The sequence below is a fragment of the Marmota marmota genome, unplaced genomic scaffold, assembly GCF_001458135.2.
Source record: "Marmota marmota marmota unplaced genomic scaffold, marMar, whole genome shotgun sequence".
In the NCBI taxonomy this organism is placed as follows: Eukaryota; Metazoa; Chordata; class Mammalia; order Rodentia; family Sciuridae; genus Marmota; species Marmota marmota.
This window is the reverse complement of record NW_025999862.1, coordinates 3,544,350-3,550,349: the sequence shown is the minus strand read 5'-3', so window position 1 is coordinate 3,550,349 and position 6,000 is coordinate 3,544,350. Positions and strand designations below refer to the sequence as shown.

The 6,000-nt window shown below is 58.4% G+C and overlaps 1 protein-coding gene across 1 annotated transcript in view; it reads left to right on the top strand.

Annotated features, from left to right (window-relative positions):
• Tspan15 (tetraspanin 15) overlaps positions 1 to 6,000 on the top strand; it is a 39,994-nt gene that overhangs the window by 25,356 nt on the left and 8,638 nt on the right. The gene's annotated exons all lie outside the window — the stretch shown is intronic.

The following is a 6,000-nucleotide window of genomic DNA, read 5'->3' as shown; positions in this document are numbered from 1 at the left end:
TGGGGACCACTGGGGGTGGGGGTGGGGGTGGCTCAGAGACTGCGGGTTGGGAGCTCGAAATGATTTTAAAAGCCACTGAGAGCCTTTGGAGAGTCTCAAGCAGGGATGGATGAGGCCTGATTTGATTTTACTCTGGGCTCCAGGTAGAAGGTGGTGGGGGGCAGGTGGGGCTGCTGGAGGAGACCAGCTAGGGGCCTTGGTGGCCAGGGCAGAGGGGCTGGTGGCTGGGGGGCGGGAAGCCTGGACTGAAATGTGGGGTTTGGTGTGCACTCTGGAGGCGGCCCCGACAGGGCTGTTGTGATGGGTATAAAATCGAGGCCGTTTAAGGGGCGGTGCCTGACGTCCTGGCCCCGTGGGTTTGCAGAGCAAGGGCCCAGCCAAGCTGGGGAGGTTCACGGCTCTTGGTCTCTGACCCCTTCATGTTAGTCTCCAGACGTGCGTCATCCTAGCTGAGTGACCTTGGGAAGGTCACTTGACCCTCAGCTCCTTGGGGGATCACCATTCCTAGCTCTTGGGGTTGGGGTGAGGATGAAGTATGGAGAACTTGGCAGGGATTGGGCACAGGCTGGACCCTCACTAGCTCCTCTGGCCCAAGGCCCTCAGGCAGCCCCGTGGTGTGGTAGCGCTGCCTTCCCACCTGGGGTCTGTCCTTTCTCCCGGGATCTCCTGTTGTCTCCTCCTGCTTCGGGGTTGCAGGTGGGACCCGAGGAGCAGGGCACATTTGCAGAAGCCTAGTCCTTTCTGTCCAGTCCTCTGCCTCCATGCCTGCCACCCCAGATAGTGTGTTTCCTGGCGGTCCCTTGCTGTTGGGAGGTAATTCAGGGCTGAGGTCAGATTCTCCTCCTCAGAAGCTGAGCCCAAGGCAGCAGTCCCCGTCCCAGACCCTGGGTTGTGCGGAGCCCTCCAACAGCTCAGTGTCCCATCCGTGCCATGCTCTTCCTGGGTGTGGCTGGAGTGCCAGCTCAGGTGGGGGCAGTGACCTCACCTGCTTGGGCTTCCTGTGGTGGGACCTGACCTCAGGCAGGTCCACACCCTGAGAGCCAAGGGTCTGCATTCTGTTGGGTGAGCCCCAGGAGAGGGCGTCATCAGTGCACAGAGAGGTTAAGAAATTCTTTCAAGAGCACACAGCGGGCAGAGGTGGCTCAGGGCTACATGAGTCCAGTCTTGCCACCTGCTCCTTCCCTTGCTTCCTTGCTAATTTCCGGGTCGTCTGCTCTAAGCTGGCAGACCCAGGACACCGGGAGAGCCATGATCATTTCATCTGTGCAGGCCGCAGGGCCCCTGGCTGGCTGGGGACCTTCTCGGGGTTATGGGTCAGTGTTTTCCGGGCCAGAGCCCAGTCCAGCTCCTGGCCAGCAGCCTCTGCCACCTTAATAACCAGTCCCCTCCTAAGTGAGCAGCGGTCTTAGTTCCAGCATGTTTCCGCCAGGCGGCTGGCTTTGTCATTTCCCAATGTCCTGGAGGTCAACAAGGCCATGCTGTGGCCTCCTTTCAACTGAGGGAGCTGAGCCCACTGAGGGCCCTGGAGCCTCCTGGGGCCTTCCGCTCTCTGCTTGGGAAGCCACAGGCCTGAGGTCACTGGGAGAATTTCCAGCGGCCCCCAAGCCTTGCAGGAGCCACGGCCTGTGGAGCGTGTCCTTCTCTTTTGATTGGGTGTCCCCTGGGGCCTTGGTGGGCAGGGGCTGTGCTGCGTGGCGGTGGGGGAGGGGCGTGGAGAAGAATCAGCTCAAAACCAAAATCAGTTTCCCCTCCTGCGTCCTCGAGGCCCAGGTCCCCCCTGTGACCCCAGTGTGAGGGGTTCCCCCCACATGCCACACGTTCAGCCATCGGGTCGGTCGTGGACGCCGGCGGGGTGTCCTGTAACACAGTTCACTGTCTATCTGGAGGTAGCGGCGGACTCCACAGGCTGAGGGCTCCGTGCCCAAGACTGTCCCCTCCCCTTGAGATGCCAGTCACAAGTCCCAGGTGGTTCTGCGTGTGCTTCTGACCAACCAGCTCCCGATCGGGGTCCCACAGCCCCCCCTGCAGGTCAGCAGATTGCTGGGGAAGCTCACGGGACTCGGGGGGCGTGGTGCTGGCTTAAGGGACATTGGGAAGGAGGGGAGATGCACAGGTGAGGTCTGGGGGAAAGGGTGTGGAGCTCCAGCCCTCTCAGGTCCCCCCTGCAGGGCCTCGCTGTGCCCCGCTCTCTGGAGGCCTCTGAACCTGTCCTTTGGGGCTTACGGAGACTCTGGTGCGTGGGCACCGTGGAGAGTGGCGGGCAGGCACCCAGGGAGGCCTGTGCATTCAGACTTCCAGCATGGCTCCCTCAGGGGAGTGGGGCAAGACCCCTGGAATGAGGAGGGTGTGGTGACCTGCCGTCACACCTGGGTAGGTTGGAGGTGTCTTTGTGTCCTCCACAGATGGGGGAAGATTAAAGTTCCTATGGCCTGTGTCAAGAAGAAGAAGTTCGCATTTCTTGTGTGTGTGTGTGTGGGGGGGGTGTGTGTGTGTGTGTAGCACTGGGGTGGAACCCACGGGTGCTCTACCACTGAGCTACACCCCCAGCCCTTTTTATTGTATTTTGAGACAGGGTCTCACTGAGTTGCTGAGGCTGGCCTTGAACTTGCGACCCTTCTGCCTCAAGCCTCTGGAGTAGCTGAGATCATAAGTGCACACGGCCATGCCTGACTCAGAAATTCCAGTTTCTTTGACCTCCCGTGGGGAGGGAATGTATATCTATCTACATACAAATACAAGTAAAAGTACAACAGTCTCATGGTATCAGAGAGCTGGAAGGCAATTTACAAAATGTTAACGGCAGCCAGGTAGGAGGTGCACGGCCCCGGGACCCAGAGACCAGGGAAGCTGGGGCGGGAGGAGCTCAAGTTCTAGGCCAGCCTGGGTGATTTTAAGTAGTATTTATTTTAAAATAAAATAAAAACTAAAAAAGGATTGGGGATGTAGCTCAGTGGTAGAGTGTTCCTGGAGTCAATCCCTGGTACCAATAAATAAATAAATAAATGATGATGATGATGATAATAATAGTAATAATAATAACAGCAATGGTAATAAATAAAAATATTAAAGCAGGATACAAAATCACAAATGCAGTAAAAATCTTCACGATAAAAAAATAGGTCTGGAAAAGACTCATGGGAACAGAAATATGAGCATTAATATAGCCCTTGAAGGATGGGATGCCTCTCTATTTTTTTCCCTAGTTCTCAGATTTTCTTTTTTGTTTTTTAAAGTTAAGGGGAAAACACCACATTAAAACAAAACAAAACAAAACACTGTTCCATCAAGTGCAGTGGCACACACCTGTAATCCCAGCCGCTCGGGAGGCTGAGGCAGGAGGATCATGAGTTCAAAGCCAGCCTCAGCAACAATGAGGCGCTAAGCAGCTCAGGGAGACGCTGTCTCTAAATAAAATATAAAAAAAGGGCTGGGGATGTGGCTCTGTGGTTGAGTGCCCCGAGTTCAATCCCCAGTTCCTCCCTCCATCCCCAAAAAACCACTGTGCTTTACAACTCTTAATGCAACATGACTTCGTAAGGCAAGAGATGGGCCAGTGTTGGGGACACGGCAGGAGGGCTTGCCTGTTGATGGTAGGAAGGCGGAAGACCAGCGAGGAGCCATCCAGGCCAGCTTCCAGGAGGAGGCAGGTTCCTGGTTCCATGTTTCCTTCATCAAGAGAAGACAGATCTCTCTGAGCCACCATATAACAAGTTCGGCCTCCAGCACCAGGAGCCACCCGTTAACTCCTAGACCATCTGTGTGGTGACCAGTGAGATCAAATGATCAGGCTGAAGATGCCATGTGGGTTCTCAGGGAGGGGCTCAGACAGGGGCCAGGTCCCGGTGGCCAAAAATCAGCCCTTGGTGAAAGGCAGGGACTCCTCAGCGGGAGCTGGGCAAGGCTTCTGCTGACGCCCCGAGCTCATGGTGGGATGGAGGGGTGAGCAGCCAGTCAGTGCGGGGCAGGGCCATAGCAGGTTTCAGAAGCCGAAGTGGCTGTGGCACCTTGGCCAGGCCAGTGGGAGGAGGACCCTGTGACCCCCCACTGTCCAGGTCTCGCCCCTCTTGACACTTTCTGCCTTCCCCTTAAGGAGGTCAGTGGTGGGGCACCTGGAGCGCCCTGGGCTATGGCAGGAATGTCTGTCCCCGTGCCAGCCTCCTTCCCTCTGCCTTTACCGAGGGCAGTGGCCTCTCTTTTACTCTCCGTTGAAGGAGTCCCTGCGTTCTGGTTGTCCACCTGGTACCTGCGCTGGCTGTGGACACACCAGAGGTCGGGGCAGGAGGACTAGACCGGGCCACGGCTCCCTCGGCTGAGCCCCTCAGCACAGGGACCCTTCCCCGGAGCCAAGCTGCTGGGCTCCAGGGTGGGAGAGGCTCTGGACTGGCCTGGCCAGACTCCCCAGCAGGCGGACCTACTGTGGGGCTGCTGGGGAGTGAAGGCTGGAGCCCCAAGTCTGTGGGACACTGAAGCATAACCTCCCACTCCCCACAGGGACCAGCCTGTGACTCCCAGACGGACCCCAGGGAGCCTCGGGCCAATGTTCCCCGAGAGCCTTTCAGCTCTGACCCCGGGATTCTCTTCTGTCCTGGGCTGTCAGACTGGGCCTCTGTCAGGACTGGGCAGAGGCTGGGGTCTGGGGCAATGAGGATGAGTCCCCACCTTCTAGGGGGACTGGGGGACATTCACAGGTGACTGCATAGGCACTAAGGGAGGCAGGAAGCCCAGGCCAGGCTGCCCCTCCTCCAGGATCTGAGGCCCAGGCGTGCAGCTGGGCTGCCAAGGCCAGGCCTCCCCCGCCTTTGGTCTCAAAGCTAATGAGGAAGTGCAGGAAGCCTTGGGCAGCCTGCAGGGCCCAGGACGGCTCTGTCCCCGCAGGGCAGGCTCCTGCTAGGCTCTTTGCTCTTCCCTGCTGCCAGGGAGCTGCAACCTCTGTGATTCCTCATTTAAAAACTTCCAGGCAGGCAGGTGGCACACGCCTGCCATCCCAGTGACTTGGGAGGCTGAGGCAGGAGGATTGAGAGTTCAAAGCCAGCCTCAGCAACTTGGTGAGGCCCTGAGTTACTCAGTGAGACCCTGTCTCTAAATAAAATATAAAAAAGGGCTGGGGTTGGGGCTCAGGGGTTGAGCGTCTCTGGGTTCGATCCCTGTACTTTCCACACCTCTCTCCAGGGAGGGTGATGCAGAGGTTCTACAGCTTGAAAACTCCATCTCAAAGAAAGATCTAGAAAGGACAGTTCTTTGTCTTATCTGGTGGCTGCAACAACGTGCTCTGGAAACCCCGTGGCCTCCGGCCTTCGCTTACTCCTGACATAACCTAGCCCAGACCTCGTGAGCCCGGTGCCTGGGGAAAGGTGGCTTTCTGGACCCACTGGAGCTGCCCCCGTGGCGTGACCTGGCTCGGAGCCGGGCTTGGGTGGCCTCTGGGTGTGGCTGTAGAAAGCTGAGTTCTCTCTGGCTGCCACACTCCCAGGGCATGTCCTCCGACTGGCTCGAGTCCCTTGGAGCATGCCCGGTGCTGGTGACATCAGTGAGCGCGGTACAGTTCAGAAAGGCACAGCCTGCCCCCGCCTGGGACTTCCTCCCTCACCCCCTCCCCAGCTGCCCCTCCAGTGTCCGGCTTATGTCCCCAGCGTGCTCATGTGCAAACACACACGCACGCATGTGCACTCACAGTGCCAGAAGCAGTGCACGCTCACAAGAGCCAGCCTGACCCAGAGAGCTCCCTCCTGGGAGCTGGGCAGCTGCTGCCCATGGGCAGGACCATCTGTCCCTCCCACGACTCCCAGGTCCCCAGAGGCCTCCAGCAGGCCCCCTTTCCCCGCAGGGCAGCTCAGTTTCCATATAGATTTCCACAGAGGCCTCCCTTGGGGTCAGTGCCCTTGGAAGGCGCTCAGTGACAGGGTGGGGAGAGGCCGGGGAGGGAGGCCAGAGAGCCAGGGAGGACCTTCCCTTGGGGCCACCAGCTCCCCTCTACGCTGTCTTTCTCCTGCCCTGGCCTCC